General features: G+C 40.1%; 1 protein-coding gene across 3 annotated transcripts in view; it reads right to left on the bottom strand.

The window, feature by feature from the left end:
* Positions 1–19,466, bottom strand: part of LOC138760566 (tyrosine-protein phosphatase non-receptor type 14-like) — a 282,028-nt gene that overhangs the window by 259,907 nt on the left and 2,655 nt on the right. For all 3 annotated transcript variants that reach the window (XM_069931296.1, XM_069931297.1, XM_069931300.1), the window contains exon 2: positions 13,361–13,462. The gene's annotated coding sequence lies outside the window, so the exon portion shown is untranslated. The remainder of the gene's footprint in view (positions 1–13,360; positions 13,463–19,466) is intronic.

The raw sequence follows: 19,466 nt of genomic DNA, 5'->3' as shown, positions 1-19,466 counted from the left end.
CTATTATTACCTAAGGAAATGAACTGCAGAATGAATGCACATCATCCAAAATGAGCAAAAGCAGACTGCATCTTCTGTTGATCTGCCTATAAAATGAGCAAAGACTTAAAGAAATAAGATACTGCACAATGACCTCTGAGGTATAGCCAAATTAACTTCTAAAGAGATCAAGAAAATATCCTAGTCTGGGCTAACCAACTAGCCAGAGCGATCATGTACATTTTCAATTTTTTCATTGCTGCAGAAGGAGGTTCCTACCTGCCTCAAAAGGGCATCAATCATACTGGAGCCCAAGAAGACCGAAATGAGCTGCCTCAGTGACTATCACCCAGTCGCACTCACATCTACTTTGATGAAATGCTTTGAGAGGTTGGTCATGGCCTGGATTAACATACGCAAGATCTGGGCCTCTGCACCCTCCTCTGCAACTGGATCCTTGACTTGCTCATCAGAAGACCAAATTCTGTGTGAATTGGAAATTCTCCTTCTCACTGACAATCAACACAGGTGCACCTCAAGGATGGGTGCTTAGCCCACTGCTCTACTCACTCTATACGCAGGACTTTGCGGCTAGGCACAATTCGAATATGATCAAATTACAAGCCTGCCATAGATGGTTGAATTCATCCTGATCATAGGTGCAAGCATACGATCATGGAGTTAAGGCTTGATTACCTGACATGACTACATCAGAATTCAATGCAAGTGTAGTGTTTGGATTTGGTATCAAAAAAAAAACTATGCCTTCAGATTCAGGTCAAATCAGGTACACTGACCCTTTATAGAAATGGTACACAAAGGTTCAGTACTGTAGGATGTGATGGATTATCTACTGGAAAATAAATAGGCAGGAGGTAGCACAGGAAGTGGTTTCCATTTCTCAATGCCCTGCATCACTACAGATTCCAGCTACCAGACCCAAACACTGCGAGATCCAATTTCAGGTCAGGGAGAACATCAAAACAAAAACAGTACAATTCTTCCGTCTAAGCTAAGGCCCAGATTCTGCATTCAGGTCAGGTTTTAATTTTATACCTATGCAATCCTCTACTCCAGGAACTAAAGAATCCTCATGCAGAGTTTGAGATTCAGGTCTGAAACCACATCAAAAATTGAAATTGGATGAACAGCTTGGATGAGAAAGTAAACCTGCTGACAGTGATTGGGTCAAACCATTATTCATACAAGGACTATGGACTGTTAGAAGGCCCAGCTTCACTCCAAGGACACCACATTCTGTTGTATTACCATTATGTCTATAGATTGGGACTCAAGAAATCCTCCAGCCACTCAAAATGAAACACAAAAAAAAAATGGAGACACTGCCACAGCTGTTGCAATGGCCGCGCTGCCCCTGGTATGGACCCGGGTAGAGAGGGGAGCGGAGACACAGCGCTCCCCCCGCGGGGTCCTACCACCCAGTTCTATGCTGTCAGCTCCATACAGGCTTTAAACAACCTGTATGAAACACCAAAGCCTGCAGACTCTGTGATTGTAGTAAACATACCAAAATGCTGGAAGAACTCAGCTGGGCTTGCAGCATCCATAGGAGACAGATACGTGGCCGATGTTTCTGCCCTGAGCCCTTCTTCAAGGAATAATCAGAACGAGCAAAAAACAGCAAATCTCAGAAGACAAACAATAACCCCTCCTTCACTTCTTCCCTGTCGTAATCCTCCAGCTCGGTCTCTCTCCCTTTTTCCCACATCTTTTCACACAGACCTAATCTATTCTCACCTCTTGCCTCATCATATCCAATTAAAGACCTTCAGTTGGTCTGGATGCCTCCCCCAACCAACATTGCCGGCATTCTGAGATTTCCTTTTTTTTCCTCATTTTGCATATTCCTTGAAGAAGGGCTCAGACTCAAACCATTGGCAATGTATTTTTGTCTCCTATGGATACTGAAAGACCAGCTGAGTTCCTCCACCATTTGTTTTTAAACAACCTGTAAAGGGAGACAACAGATGGTGATTTATTTAAAATCCTGCAATGCAGGCTCTGGGCCCATGATGGTGGCGTGTGTTCAGCAGGGGCCTCAAGGGGTTGCAGATTCTGGGGGAGCAGCTGAATAGCGCACCCCACATTGGGAAGGAGAATCAGAGGAGATGACCCCCAATGATGGTGACCACAGTGCCAGAACAGCAAAGGGCTCTGAGGCTGAAGGATACACACAGGTCAAAGGACAGGTCAAGGGACTCACAAGAGATTGCGGCCTGCTGGAGACTGGCTCATGAGAACCAGGTATCAGAACTGGAATTCAATAAGATGCTGAGAGCAAGAGCCCTGGGTGCTGAAGTCTTCCTCTTTGTGTCAGAGGTTTGGATCTGAGCTCAGATTGCCGATGGTTTGAACTGAACTGGAGTCTTGTGCGGCTGCAGAGGTGCCAGAGGTGAATTCACAGTGTTTCTCTGATGGGGAGTCTCCTTTGTTTCACTTTCTCTGCCTGTAAGGGGTGCCTGGCAATGCTAATGGTGAATCTTTTTGTCGGCTTTATTGCAGACTAAAGGCAATTTTGTGTAATATTACATTTCTGCTTTATTACATGACAATAAATAGTATCTGATGTGATGAGCTGCCATGAACTGCCAGGAAAATGAACATACCTTAATTCATGATCTTAATGTCCCAAGAAATTTCAAATTCCACCATTATTAGCAAAAAAGTCAATCCCAGTCAATTAATAGCCACACCAGGAACAACACCTAAAAATAATTATCAGTTCCAACAAAGGTATGAGGCAGGAATACATGTTTGTGCATGTAGCAAACGCAGCTTTCAATATTAAAAAAAAATTAAACACTCTCACAACCAATGATTCAAAAGTATGTGGAGTTATAGAGTTCTACAGTATGCAAACAGACCCTTTGGTCCAACTTGTCAACACTGACCAAGCTAGCCCTATTTACCAGTGTTTAGCTCTTATCCCTCTCAACCTTTCCATCCATGTACCTGCCATAATGTCTTTGGAATGTTGTAATGATCCCCACTTTCATAATTTTCTCTAGCAGCTTGTTCACCACACCCACCACCCTTTTCAGATCCCTTTTAAATCATTCCTCTCACAATAAATCTATGCCTTCCAGTTTTATATTCCCCTATCATGGGAAGGGGACTCTGAATATTTACCTCATCCATGCCCCTTCATGCTTTTATAAACTTCAGTAAGGCCTCCCCTCAGTCTTCTGCTCTCCAGGGAGAAAAGCCACAGCCAATCCAGACTCTCTTGATAATTCAAGCCTGCCAGCCCCAGTAACATTCTTATGATTTTTTGCATCCCTTCATTGTTACCCCTTCATATAGCTGGGTGACCAAACCTACACACAATACCCCAAGTGTGGTCTTACTGATGTTTTGTACAGTTGTAACATGAAGTCCTTGTACTTATTGACTTGACTGATGAATGCAGGTGAGCTGAACACCGTCTTCACCACCCTACCTAGGAAATCACTTTCATTAATCTATGCACTTTCACCCCAAGCCACTTTGTTCTACAACATTCCCCAGGCCCCTACCATTCAGCATACAAGTACTGCTATGGTTTAACTCAGACAAGTGTGGAAGAGTTAAATTCTAGGGATGGTGTCCTAACCTTAAAAACCTGGCATTTTTTTGGCCCATTTTTCCAGTTCATATAGATCCTGATGCAATCTTAGGTAACCTTCTTCAATGTCCATCAATTTTGGTCTCAATGACACTGCTTGCTGGTCGACCTTAAGGGACGGCACTTGGTGAACACAGAACCTTTCAGACTCTGCCTCTGGTGTAGCCAAGCTACCCATTGTAATATATTCACCCAGAGATAAACTCACAGGTTTATTCAAAATGGAGGCCACAGATTCCAAGTCCTCACAACCAGACCTCTGTGGAGATTCCACTCCCATCCACAAGGTGGAGCTAGAGGGTGGAAGCATTACAACTTTTTACAAGTCATCCCACCTTAAAGAAAAAGTTATATGTTTGTTTACATTTTTGAAATATGTACATGTAGGTCTTTGACAATGATCTGACAATGGAATGGTAATAAAAATCTGTATCATTTATGAGGTTTTCTTTCAAGATTTAACTTTTCAACTGGTTTTCTTTTCCTGTCTGGACATCTTCCTTGACCAAAAGTTCCCAACATTTTTGTACTACTTGGACTCCTTCAAGATGGAGTCAAAACTTGACCTTGACATTGTTCATTAGTCAAACCTGTGTGACTATTACCAACACTTGAACCTCCATCACCATGATGTGAACCCTCAACATTTCCCATTGTACTTTCTTGTACCATTTCTGATTCATCTGTTGTTGGTACCTGACTTGAAACCTCATTGTCTGACTCATATGATTCATCTACCTGCAATTGATCTGGTGCCAATCTGTTTGTGTTTGCATAGGCATCACATGATCAATCTCTACCTTTCTGACCATTCCATTACCAAACATCTTGACTAAGTATGTTTGTAGTACTAATTTTCTCAAAACTCTTCCAAGGTAACCACTTCACCCATTTGTGGTGATGGTTTTTCACCTTCACTTTTTGGTTCACCTCTGCACTCCTTTCTTTGACCCTACATCTGTCATGATTTATTTTTTGTTTCTTTTCCACTGTTTGAGCCAAATTTGGTTTTAACAAAGAGAATCTTGTTCTTGGGATTCTCTTCAAAATCAATTCTGCTGGTGTCTGACCAGTAGTGTGAGGTGCAATTTGATATGTGATCAGAAAATTGGCAAGTTTGTGACCCAATGACAACTGATCCAAATCCTAGAAAGAGTCAATGCTCCTTTCACAATTTGTACTGTGCATTCTGCTGCTCCATTTGAAGCAGGATGGTTCGGGAGTACTCTAGTCTGCTTTACACCATTATTTTTCAGGAACTGAACAAACTCTTCTGATCAGAACAGAGGTCCATTATATGATGATTTCCTCTGGAAATCCATATGAGGCAAACAAACCCCACAAAACATCCATTGTTTTGCTGGATGTCATTTTGGTTATCAGAAACACCTCAACCCATTTTGAATGACTATCAATCACAATGAATAATTTCTGCCTCTGTAGCTCGACAAAGTCTATATGTACTCTTTGCCACACCCTGATAGGTCAAATCCATGGTCATAGAGGAACTTTTGGTTGATTCTTTCCAACTCCCTGACAATGTACAACAATCTTTGACTGCTCTATGTCTGTATCGAGACCTGGCCACCATACATAGCTTTTAGCTGAACTCTTTGTCAAACACATCCCCAGATGTTGATCATGTAGATCTCATACCTATTATGCTCTGTATCTCTTTGGAATAACCACCCTAGATCCCCACATCACACAACCCTGGTCTAGTGACATTTCGTTACTATCCACAAAGAATGGCTTAATTTCTGACTCTGATTCAGACAACTGATTTAGCCAACCATTTCAGATACACTCTCATACCCTTGACAAAACTTTGCTTATGCATGTAGCCTTCTGACATGACAGGCAACTCTTCTACATACGTAAAGTAGAACACATCTTCTCTATTTGGAACAAGATCAGATTCTAATGGCAATCTGGACATAGCATCAGCATTGCTGTGCTCCACAGACTTGTGATACTGAATGTCATACTGATAAGTGGACAATATCAATGCCCATCTCTGCATCCTGGTGGCAACTGTGCCTAAGGATGTAGAATCACTGTTAAGGGCTTGTGATCTGTCTCTATGGTGAATTTATGACCATAAAGGTATTTGTGGAACCATTTAACACCAAAGATCAAAGCAAGAGCTTCTCGCTCTATCTGTGCATAGTTTTTTTTCCCACTAGCACCAAGGGTCCTAGATGCAAATGAAATGGGTCTTTGCTCCCCATTTTCTAGTACATGAGAAATGACTGCACCTACACCATAGGGCGAAGCATCACATGCTATCTTCACTGGCTTACTCACATAATGTACCAGAATTTTACCCTCAACTAACTGTGCTTTACACCGTTTGAAAACTTGCTCACAAGAGCACCACCACTTCCATTTCATTTCTGAAGAGTTCATTTAGAGGATGCAAAATTGTTGACAAATTTTTCATGAACTTGTCATAGTAGTTTCCTAACCCTAAAAAGGATCTGAGCTCTGAGATGTTGTGAGGAGTGGGTGTACTTTAAAAAAAAATCATAGTTACCTCACACTTGGTGGGGTATAAACCTTCCCTTTGGATGGGAAGCAGCTCAGCTTCTGCCGATACACCAATTCATGTATAACGCTGACCAATGCACCCGTGTCAATTGCCATCATAACAGTTCTCCATTTAACTCAACTTGTACGGTCACATTTGGGACCCAATCTGTGTGACGCGTTGAGTTGCTGTAAATAGTGTACAGGCTTAACGGCTCAACATCCATCGTCGGCTCCTGTACCGAATGCAGTGACTGGCTATTATTCATTGTCGCTGTTCCCTTGGCCTTTTTTGCCTGGCGAAAAACATAGCATTCTGCCTCTAAACATCTGTAACAGGCTAGCATCGACATTTGCTGCTTTTCAGTGACTGGTGACTCTCGTTCTTTGCTGACACTGGGTGCATCAGCTTGCTAAACTGAAGCCTATTCACTTCACCTGCTGGCTGACATTCTCACCTCCCAGGAACCCTTCTCTGTGAGGTCTATGGACAAAGCCATGGAACAGGCTAAGTCAAATGTCAGATTGGACAGTCATTAACTTACTTTGAATCCTCTCACTTCTCAGTCCACATACAAAGCAATCTCCTAAGGCAGTATCTTGAAAAAGGCCAAAATTGCAATAAAGCCACTTTATTCCATCAATAAAGTTACTTATGTTCTCTTCTGGCAGTTGGCATCGAGCACTGAATCTATAGCTCTCAGCTATTTCCAATGGTTTGGGGTCTTAATATTCAGTTAGCTTTGTAAGAATGTCTTCCAATGGTGTATCTTTTGGTTTTGCAGGAGCCAACAAGTTTTTCGACATCTCATAAACAGCAGGTCCCACTTCAGTCAGAAATATAGCCCTTTTTCTGGAGAATAGCTTCATTTTGCTGTAATGTCTCTGCGTTAGAACCCTCTAATTCAACAATATAAATTGCAGCAGAGAACATATCTAACCTTTCCACATAAGTGATGAATGTCTCCTGATTTTGCTGAAACTCGCCGAGTCTTCTGATGAAACCTCTGGGTATTGCCATCCTGGGATCTGGGCCTGGCTCTGCCTCACCAGGTGTTTTTAAAAATTGAAAAACAAATCTTTCGGCTTCTAGTTGTTCAAAAACTGCTAGAACCGGCCCGCAAAATGGCCGACGAACGCGGCAAATGCGCGGACCTGGGGGGGACACCGGCCGTTGTCCCAGGTGACCTCCGCATGGTGGGAAGATGGGGAACTCTGTGAGATCACCGGCCAATCCAAGACCGATGCTCCGATGACATGGGGCCCTGACGTCAGAGCCAGGGGCCCATATAAGCAGTCGCCAGTGCAATAAAGCAGTCTTTAAATCCGACTCCTTGTGTGTTTGTCTTCCTTCTACACTCGTCATAGCGCATATGCTACACCAACTCCATTTATGTCTACTTTGTTAATATAGATGAAAAACAACACCGATCCTGTTGCAAATCCACTGGTCACAGGCCTCAATCAGAAAGTGGTAGTGGAGGGTTGTTACTCTATCTCCTACCATCAAACCAATTCTACATCCAATCCGCCAGGACACCCAGGACCTCATGCAACCTTAAATTCCAAACCAGCCTATCAGCTGACACCTTGTCAAAGGTCTTGCTCATATCCATGTAACACTGTCACATCCATGTAGTCACAAATAGTGGTGGAGGATTAAACAGCTAAGAAAAGGAGAAAACGAAGAACATCTCCATCCAAAATAATGGAGTCCAGCATAAAAGTGCCAAAGGTGAAGCTGATGTACTTTTAACTATGTTTGGCAAGAGCAGCCAATTAAGTGAACTATTCACTCGACAATAACCTGTGCGTCAAAGCTCAGTCTAGCTATTGACCAAGTCTACTTGGCTCAAAGCCTCCCTGCAACCTTGTCCAAAAATGGATTAAAGAATTGAACTGCAGGTTTGAACTGAGAATTGCTGCCTTTGACCAAAAAAAATCATTCAATCATATGTGCCACAAAATAGCCCAAGTAAATTTAAGCTTAATGATGACAAAGATTTTTTTTTTTAAATCCTCCATTGGTTCAAAGTCAGATCTTGCAGAAAGGAATATAGCTCTGGATTGAAGTTAATCAACCCATTCCCAGGATTTTGGTGCAAAAAATCCTCAGGGAGCATCCTGAGACTAGCCACGCACAGTGTTTCCTCAATTATCTTTCTTCCTTCAGGATCAGAATGGGAAAGTTCACTGATGATTGCAGGGTTCAATTCAATTGCAAATACTAAGTGAATGAAATAATTCATTCTTACAGACAGCATGCAACCATAGGCTGACAAGTGGTAAGTAACGCTGATGTGGCTCATACCATAAGGGGCCAGGCAATGGCCATCTTCAACAATCATGAGCCTAACCATTGACCCAAGTCATCCAATGGTATTACTTCTACTGGGTCTCCCTACATCAACAACCCGAGGTCATTATTAACCTGAAACTGACACAGCCACACAAACAATACCCAAGGAACAGCTCAGAGATGAGTGCCTCAACTTTTGAATTCCAAAAATATTCCATTATCCACCACATAGATCAAGAATGTGGTTGAATATTCTTCTCTTGGTTGGATGACTGCAACCTGAACACACAGGTAGCTCAACACCACCCAAATGAATGGCACACCACTGATCATTCTAAACGTGCATTGCCTGCACCACACCACATGATGGCTGTTGTGGGACCCATCTATGAAATCACTGCAATTACTTCCCTATTCTACTCCAGCAGCACTTCTGAAATGCATAACCTCTACCACCATGATGGATAAGGCAACACATTTTTCAGACTTGAAAGCATATGGCCATTCCTTCATCAATAAAATCCTAGAACTCTCTACCCAAGAGCACCAAAGAAGTCCCCTCACCAGATAGACCACAAGGCATTTGTACATTCTGCCTGTATATGCATGGGTTTCCTCCCCCATCCCAAAGACGTAGGTTAATTTGTCACGTGGGTGTATTTGGGCAGTGTGGGCCCATAGGCCAGAAGGGCATGTTACCATGCAGTATCTCTAAATTTTTTTTTAATTAAAAAGGTGGATGAAACATTTATTTTTTAAAGGGCCATTAGGGAGGGGTAATAACTACTGCCTCAGTTGGCAATACAGACAAACTGGAGGTAAACAGATCATTTTAAACAAATAATCTAAATATTTCCACATAGCAATATCAATTTACCCTTGGCTGCTAAGTAAAGGTTCCATTATTATCACGGAATACTACATTTAGAATGTAACATACAAGAAATTCTTTAACTTTGTCTACCATAAGGAAGACAGAGAGTTGCCACTTCGTCAAGCGTCCCTCACAGAAATGAGGCCCCGAGGAACAAACTCATGACCACTCCCCCCCCACCCCCCTGCTGGTTTACAAGACTGGTGCTCTAACCAGTGAGCTATCAGAGCCTTCGTTATTAAATATAACAACTCAGCAAATTCATTTATGCATACATATTTCAATTTCTATTCTAAAAGTGTCTGAAGTTGTCAAATTTAGCTCAACCTCACATTGTTTAAAAAAAAAGCAGTCAAACAAAAATCAGACTAATCTTTAAAAAAAACAACGATGGGGCTGAACAGTGCTATTCTCCTAATGTAATATCTGCTATCATTACACTGAGCACACAATACATTCATATTTAATTCTCCACATAGCCATATAAATACCGTTTAACGGTCGTGATTTTGATCCAGTGAACACACTGTTCGACATGGTGACCCATCTGAAATGGTAACTAATCAGTTAGTGCAAAGCTATTCAGTGCCAGCGACCAGGGTTCGAATCCAGCGCTATCTGTAAGGAGTTTGTATGTTCTCCCATATTTGCGAGGCTTTTCCCCGGTTATTCCGGTTTCTTCTAACTCTTCAAAGCATACAAGTATTATAGATTAATTGGTGCATTTTTGGGCAGTACAGGCTCGTGGGGCAGAGGGTCTGTTATTGTGCTGTATGTCTAATAATCAAAGGAAAGGTCCAATTGAACAGATTATTGACTTTTGAACATCCTTCTTCAACATTTGACAATGAAAATAAATAGATATGAATGGAATGTTAATATAGAGTATACTGCTGCAACAAGATACAGACTGAAATGTGACAGAAGTTTTTTTGAATAAGATATTACCTAACTTTCCAATACCATATCAACCTGAATTGTTGATACTCTTTCATTTCATAAGGGTTTGATTGGTAATATTTACAATAATTTATTAAAATTGCAATCGATCTCTAATGATAAAATTAGAGGAGCCTGGGAATTGGAACTTCCGTCACTTCTCCTAGAGGAACTTTGGGAACAGATTTTCAAACTGGTTAATACCTCCACGCTGCTGAAGATCCAGCTGCGCTGGGTGAGTCACGTCTCCAGAATGGAGGACCATCGCCTTCCCAAGATCATGTTATATGGCGAGCTCTCCACTGGCCACCGTGACAGAGGTGCACCAAAGAAGAGGTACAAGGACTGCCTAAAGAAATCTCTTGGTGCCTGCCACATTGACCACCGCCAGTGGGCTGATATCGCCTCAAACCGTGCATCTTGGCGCCTCACAGTTCGGCGGACAGCAACCTCCTTTGAAGAAGACCGCAGAGCCCACCTCACTGACAAAAGGCAAAGGAGGAAAAACCCAACACCCAACCCCAACCCACCAATTTTCCCCTGCAACCGTGTCTGCCTGGCCCGCATCGGACTTGTCAGCCACAAACGAGCCTGCAGCTGACGTGGACATTTACCCCCTCCATAAATCTTCGTCCGCGAAGCCAAGCCAAAGAAGATGTGCTTGACACAGATTGATTCCGTTTAAAATGGTACACCAGGTTCATATGTCAAAAGATAAATTAGCCCGTATCTTTCCTAAGGTTAGTCCTATGTGTGATAGATATAAATCATGTGGCCATATGAACGCATGTGTTTTGGTCTTGTTCCAAATTAGAGGGGTATTGGAAGGTATTTTCAAGACTTTGTCAATTATACTGAGTATTGCAACCTTATCCATTGACTGCTATTTTTGGAATTACAGTTCCAGAGATGGGTCAAGTTCCCACTTCTGCACATCGAGTTGTAGCCTTTACTACACTGTTGGCCAGAAGAGCCATTTTATTTCAAAGGAAAGATCCTAATTCACCTACTCTGATGCAATGGTTCTCTCTAATTATGTCATGTTTAAGTTTTGAAAAAAAATGAGAAGTTACACTTCTGATACCTTGGTTAAGTTTGAAGAGATTTGGTGTCCCTTTATCAAGTATTTTCATATGAATTAATGTGCAGTTTGACTTCACCTTCCAGACTGTATTGGATTGGCAAAGACCAGATAAATAGTTTGTATTGATCTGTTGTGGTGAACTCTCAACTTAAGCTGCTCAGCCTTTTTTGTTTGTTGTTATTGCTGTTTGTTTTTTTTTTGTTTATTTTGGTAGGTTAGGGTTTTAGTAACAATATTTTTTCTCTTTTTTTGAACATTACAAATTGAAGAGAAAAAGATAATATTGTTCAATATGTTATAACATTATACGTTGTATTATGTATTTCAATATATTGATATCTCCGTTTTACTATTCGATTCTGTATTCTATTCTCCTCATGTATTGTTTACTTATAATATATTTAATTTAAAAATTGAAAAATGAAAGTAAACTGTGACCTTATCCTGCATGTAATTATTTATTAAAGTGTATGATTGCAATCTTTGAACAACCTAACAAATGAAAAAGTCAGGCAAACTCAAATAAGTACTGGTAGCCCAACACTTAAGATTGTAATTTATAAACCACATGGAGGACCATATTAAGATATTGTGGTGCAATGGACTGTGACATTTTCTTCTCAACTACATGGCATGCAAAAAATCTAGTGCCTACATGGCACAGTTCCCTGATTCTCAGCACGATTACAAATAACGGTCACACTCGATGCCACAGACACCTGGGGGCCTCAATTTACTCAGCAATCTTGTCGTGGTAGGAGTTCTCAATATAGCGGTCGTAAATGGAAATGTTTTCTGCAAAATACTAGACCCAAATTAAATGGCCGACGGCCAGGTGGCAATGTGATGCACATGCATTTGTCAATGGGCATCATAATCAATTAGACATTACACCACAAAAAGTAAAACAGAGATACTTGACCCATCTAAGAAAAATTCCACAATAGGTTTCAGAGGCTGACTTTGCAACACCAGTTCAGGCAAAAACCTTTAGCTCGTGTTTCAACAAGTTAAACTCTCCTGATCTGTTTTTTTTCTTCACTGTGGGATGCACAATCTATTTTTGCAACATAGATGCTGGCTTTAACATTACAGAAGCATTATCAAGCCTCCTCAGCATGGTCACAAGTCACTGCTGTACAACAGCAGCTTCCATATGTAGGTGTATTATATACACCAAAGCATGTACATTATATATTAACTAATATACTCCCAGTTCACTCATGAAAATCCATACTATACCATCAAATTATTTTCTTGCATTTCAAAGATCTATTACCGCAAGTGGCATAAAATTTTTAAAAAATTAATAATTATTATTGTCACACTGGGGAAAATATGAACATTAAAGAAAGAGAACAAAAATAGTAAAAACATTAAGATCTAACTTCTAAAGTATATTTTAACAGGGTTTTAACATGAATGTAAACAGAAAAAGATTTTTTCTATTTTGAGGAATAGGAAATCAATTTAAAAATCCTTCACTGAGAAAGAACACCTGTTTATCAATTGTGATCCTTTGGTAATTACCAATTTTAAAGTATTCTAACTCTCGCCCTTTTTTTATTCAAAATCTATGGCATTGAATCAACACAGTCGCAACTCTGGAACTTAAAAGTTTTGTACATTTTCTGCACTTCTACAGTCACACAATTTTTCAACAAATGTTTAAACATTAAGTACACAAAGATTTGGATTGTACTGTTTAACTTCAAAATTAATGGGAAGTGTCATGTAATGGAAAATGAAAACACTGGATCATCCAGATCCCACTGCCGTTAACTACTGAAATGTCAAAGAATGTTGGCTCTTCCAACTCAAATCTCTCCAGCATCATTACCTTCCATTGTTCCACTCCCTCATCAAGATCAGCCTGCACCAAAATAATTAAAATACAAATTGACCTAATAGCTCAAAATGGAAAAACACGATGACAATAGCAGACTCTACAAGTCAGCCACGACCTCAGCATTAACGGCAGACTCTCATCTTCAAGAATGGCAGTAAGAACGAAAATGAACAGAAGCTCACCTCCAGAAGTTTAACAATGAAGAATTTCTAACTCCAAATATCAATTGTTAGAAGCTTTCTTGTGCTGGTGAACAAAGCACGCGATGAAGCTTGTGTTTATATCTGTTGAAACAAGCAGGTTCTGTATTAATTTCAAATTCAGCAATCTACAAAGATTAAGGTTGCAGATGCAGCCAAAAGAATACAAATGTATGCTCTTTTGTGCCATGACAGTTGAACATACACCATGTGTCTGAAAGTGTATGTGGGTGTGTGGGGCACAATAGAGAAATAATAATTGAACACTCAATCTTGAAATAGCTAATATTGCCAGTAAAAGCAGGGCTGAGACAAGCAAATAAAAATAATCTGAACTCAAATTCTCACCCATTTCCTCAAAATAGTTCAAAAAGTTAGACATCAATGCATAATGTAAATAGACATCTGATGTGTGAATCAAATTTGGTTGCTACGGTTTTAAATCTACTAATCAAGACATTCGTACTGAAACACAAAAGTCTGCAGATGTTGCGATTACAGTTAAAACAAAAATGCTGGAGGAACTCAGCACATCTTGCAGCCATCCATAGGAAGTAAAGACAGTTCGGGCCTGTATAAGGTATTGAGGAAAGGCTCAGGCCCAAAACAGCAGTTTTATATCTTTACCTCCTATGGACACTGCGAGACCTTCTGAGTTGCTCCAGCATTTCGGTACTTTTACTAACCAAGACATTCAGTTAGTTCATACATTCTGTCGCGTAGCAAATACTAGATCGGGGGTCATCAAACTTTTTAAACCATCGACCTCTTCATGGACTCCTTGATCCCTCATCGACTCTCCCCGCTCCCCCACCACGCGGCATGTAAAATAAATAAATAAATATTATCTATGATAAATTTCTCTGTAGCCTAGACATTTTTCGACCACTTAGGTAGTCCCATTGACTCCCAGAGGTCAATATAGACCTCTTTACCAACCCCTGTACGACATGAAGATAATGCAACTCATTTTCAAAGGATGAAATTCCAATCATACCTAGGCAATTCCTTGGAGGTAGTTAACTGGAGAAAATATATGCCAGCTTTCCTTGCTAATCATGCTGGACTAGAGGAAAGGGTCAAGAGAACAGGTTTCCCCACAGTCCCTGTCAAATTTAAATTGCAAGATCAGATTTTTAAAAATTATATTAAATCACTCATTTTGAGCTGAAGCCAACAAAAGAAAAGGCCGGCTGGCTAGCTGACGTGTAAGCAAAATCAGCCCCAGGTCACAGGGGCTGGAGAAATCAGAAAGTGGGCAAGGTTCGTGTGAATGAAATTGCCAGGCTATCTATCTCTGAGGGTGACTACCCACTCTGCACACCTCCTTGCTGCTGGAGGAAGTTGGATGATGAGGATTCTTAACATTCCACCTGCACAATTTTAGGTCAGAGTTGTTCCTCTGCAATCACACGTTAGTGAACTGAAACTCCAAATGTTTAATTTGGAATAATTTCATTTTAATTAAGTTCTCTTTTAATGTCAGTGACACAATCAATTTTAAATTTGCAATGATGAAGACACTGCAACACAGTTGAATGGAACTTTTCTCTTCCAAATGACATATTATTGGATTTTTCTGTTTTTACATTAAAAACAGCAATATTTTAGAAAGATTTAAATTTTGCTTAAACAGGTTATTTGTTGATATGGTCGGATAAGATTTCAGAATCACTGCAAAGCTAGACAAGAGCTCAGGGGAAGATGTGGGTTCATTTAACCTGCACCCACTGAAGTTTTCTGTACATTAAAACAGTAAATGTGCGCCAATCAGACTTTGGGCCAGCAAGTCCAAAATGACCATCAGGTATCCATTTACATTAATCCCACTTAACACTTCCCAACAACTCTCTCCCGATTCTTTCACTCACACTAGTAATTTACAATGGCAAATTATCATACTCATGACTGAGACGTTGGACAGCTACCTGCAGACAGCACTAGAGATCAGGATTGAACCAGCCGCCCAGGCTCTATGAGGCAGCAGCTGGACAAGCCACACTTTGGTGCCCCTCCATCAATTTAAACCAAAACCTTCAAGAACAACGCATGATTACTCAGGAAATTTGGCCTCCTTTCTTTGTGCAACAATATGATATGCCATTTTCTGTTTCTATACTCATCCTTTCGAGAACCCAGAGTCTTTGAGACACATTCACATGTTAAGAATTTTATAGAAACATTAGCATAGTCACAGAACACAACTTAAATTCAGCAATCTTATTTGTAAAAAAAAAAAGAAAATTGATGCTCTGACAATATTTTTTAAACTTAGATTGATTATATTGACCATGGAAAATAGCTCAAATCTACAAATATTACACTGCATGGTTTAGTTGTTCACCAGGTTGATCCCAGAGATGAGGGGGTTGACCTACAAGGAGTGACGAAATAGCTTTGGATTATACTCACTCAAATTCAGAAGAATGAGAGGAGATCTTATAGAAATATATAAAATTACAAAAGGGATAGATAAGATAGAGGCAGGAAAATTGTTTTCACTGGTAGGTGAGACACAGCCTCAAGATTTGGGGGGGGGGGGGTATATTTAAGATGGAGATGAGGAAAATTGTTTTTCCCCACAGAGAGTAGTGAATCTGTGGAATTCTCTGCCCAGGGAAGCAGTTGAGGCTACTTCATTAAACTTATTTAGGTTCAGTTAGATAAATTTTAACATTAAAAAAAAAGAAATATGGAGAAAAGGCAGGTGGGTGGAGTTGAGTCAATGATCAGATCAGCCATGATCTTATTGAATGGCGGAGCAGGCTCGACAGGCCGGATGGCCGACTCCTGCTCCTATTTCTATTGCTCTCATAATTTAGAGAACTGGTGGTCTGTGTCCACTCTTCATCACAGTAGGCAGTGATTATTGATGAAAGGAATCTAATTTTCAGCACATGGCTTAGTTAGCCATTGATCATCAGGAGCTTTGCAGATTGTAGTGTCCTTCTTTCCCCCACATTTCCTTTCAATCTAATGTCAATAAAAACTAAACTTCTGCCTAAAACTCTTTCAAATTCAATACTGACTCAATGTTGGTGCCATTTTACCAGTTTGTACAAAGTGCCTCCCACATTTCTTGCTTACAACAATGACTTCTCTGGGACAGAGGATGCAAAAGGGGTTACATAAAGACTCTTTCTTCAAAGCTACTGTAGGTTTATTGACATGGATAAAACAAATCTGATATTTTTTTATAATTTAAAAACAAAAACCTCAATGTATATGGTTTAGTGCAAGTAGTTCTCAAAACAGTATCCACTTGTGCTCTAAAATAAAATTTAAATGTGAGCGAAAATCAAATGCCTTCAGTCAGATCAAGGCAATAAAGATCTAATTGTGAGAGCACCTTCTCCACAAGATGCATCACAGCTCATCTTATGGGATCAAGGATACTATATTAAAAAAGAATTAACGTCACCCACGTTTCATGATCAGGAGCTTTCAACTAAGTTGTGTACTGTACAGTTGATTCATCCTAATGCTTCACAGCCATATTTTATGCTCAATGTCTTTTTTTTATCTGCTTGCAAGGATTTCTCATGAAAAAGGAATTCAGGGACTGCAGCTCCCAATGGGACCACACTGAAGTGAGAGCCTATGTTCATACCAACTAACACAGAAGCAAGCATGCTATTACATAGCTAATGCTGATAACTAAATAGTCAGCTCTAAATTTGATCGGCCGTGACCAGGGAGATGATGAGGATATATCATATCAGTAGGAGAGAGGAATAATTTGACAGGAGACTCTCAAGTGGTGGTCTCTAAAACTGTTGATAGCTGATTACAAGGGCATTAGTAATGGCCTAGGAACAGACTGCAAACGTATCCTCATTTGCATGCACAAGGTTATGTCCATGGAAATAAAAGCCAGCTAAATATCTGAACAAAATAAAATGGAAACATCAAAACAGGTAATGTGATCAGTTTCACACTGTTGTTTGTGGGATTGTGCATGTGGCAGCAACTGCGTTGCTGCATAACAGTGAGAATATTATAGAATCCATTGACAGTTAAACCACTTTAGGACAACCCAAGACCATGAAGAGGAGCTTTATCAATGCATGTCAGCTTGAAGAAAATTCACTTAACATTAAATTTATATTAAAGACAATGTCAAAGTATTGGAATATTCATTTATCATTTTGAATCAATTAAAGAGATTAAATTTTACGTTAATTAAAAAAAAATGGGATGTTACAGACCCTAACACAGTGGTCTTCAAACTTTTTTCTTTCCTCACATACAGTACCACCTTAAGTAATCCCTTCACCATAGGTGATGTGATTAGTAAGGGATTGCTTAAAGTGGTATGCGAATGGAAAGAAAAAGTTTGAAAACCACTGTTTTAATCGTACTTAATTGACTGGTTATGTGGACGGTTTCATAACTCCAAAGGAAATGGGGCAATGACAATTTTTCTCAAGAAAAATATTTCAGTAACAATTGGGTCTAGAGCAGAGGTTTTCAACCTTTTGTCCCCACTCACATACCACCTTAAGTAATCCCTTACTAATCACAGAGCACCATTACATAGGGATTACTTAAGGTGGTATGTGAGTGGAAGGAAAAAGTTTGAAAACCACTGGGCTCTAACACAATCATGGTGCCTTGCTCTTTCCTTCCCCTCCCAGCTCTTGTGGTGGAGACAGTGAACTGCTGCCTTGAATTGCTGCAGTCTATTTGGTATTCCATTTATACACAGCAATGATGAAACAATAATAGTTAACCTCGTTATTCTTGTTTTTGAACTGGAAGGGATGCAATGTCCTGGATTTAGGAGGTGCTATTGGAGCATTATTGTTATGATGCATTATTGTTAGAGGAAATTAATAATTATGGTGATAAATGGGTTTTCAATCAAGCCAGCTGCATTATTCTGGTGTTGAGTTTCTTGGGGCCCTTTTGCTGCTAAAAGTAAAGTTTAGTCCTTCAGCCTGACCAGGTTTTACAGGATGCAGGTTGAGTTTAACAGGACAGCATTTATTACCCATCCCTGATTGAACATTGTAGATAGACCCTTTGGCTTTATGATGTCTGTGCCAACCAAAATGCCAATTTTAGTTGCACATCTGCCTGTACATATTGCACTTTCGATCATTCCCTGCAATTGTAACTATTATCACTACTTCCCATGGCACTGTGTTCTCGGCACCTCCCACTCTGTTTAATAAAAAAGCTTTGTAAATCTCCTTTAAATAACACCCCCCCCCCCCCCACCCCGAACCTTAATGCTACACCTTTGACTATTTGACATTTCCACCCTAAAAGAAATAAAGGTGGATCAGCTTTTTTGAACTGTTGTAATCATCCTAGTAAAGGTACTCCACAATGGTGTCAGGTAAGGAATTAAGAGAATTCAGACCCGAGATACAATAAAACATTAATAATCCATTGTCCAATTGTTCAGACATCTTGACATTTGAGCATAAGCTCGTTCAAAAATCCAGTACCTGAAGCAAGGATCCACAGTGCAAGGAAGGGGCTAGAGTCTGAACTGTGGGCTGGAGTCAAATACTGTTGATCATAATGTCTCAGTTTACAGCTGGAAACAAGGTCAAGCTGTTCATAGACTTACCACTCCTTTTAATCTTACCAGGTTTACTTGAAAATTTATAATGCTATTCTGTAACATGAAAGAAGTGAAATAAATATGCATTTGGATATAAACAGGAGTAGCACTTAATTGTCCAAAACACTCTGCAATTCAGCACTTCCAAAGTCTTAAGGATGAGGAATACACTGGCCTACAAAGATTTTGCTTCCTGAACACCTTTGGGTGAATTTGATGGATTCTGGCCTGCTGATTACAACGATCACCTTAAGACTTTCCAATCACATAGTTTTTTTTTAAGATGTATCCTATGTTAGAGATTTCTTGCTGTATTTTAACATGCTTCAAGCATACAAAACCTTGAAGTCCAACAGGTCATCGAAAATTCATTTTCTGTATTCATACTTGGACTTCTTCCCTGCTGAGCTTGATGCAGTCAGTGACGAACATGGTGAAAGGTTTCACAAGGACATTGCGACCATGGAAAAGTGGTATCAGGGCAAGTGGAATCCACTGATACTGGCTGACTAT

Source organism: Narcine bancroftii, chromosome 4 (assembly GCF_036971445.1).
Source record: "Narcine bancroftii isolate sNarBan1 chromosome 4, sNarBan1.hap1, whole genome shotgun sequence".
Classification (NCBI taxonomy): domain Eukaryota; kingdom Metazoa; phylum Chordata; class Chondrichthyes; order Torpediniformes; family Narcinidae; genus Narcine; species Narcine bancroftii.
The sequence above is the reverse complement of the archived record's forward strand: the minus strand, read 5'-3'. Positions and strand labels throughout refer to the sequence as shown.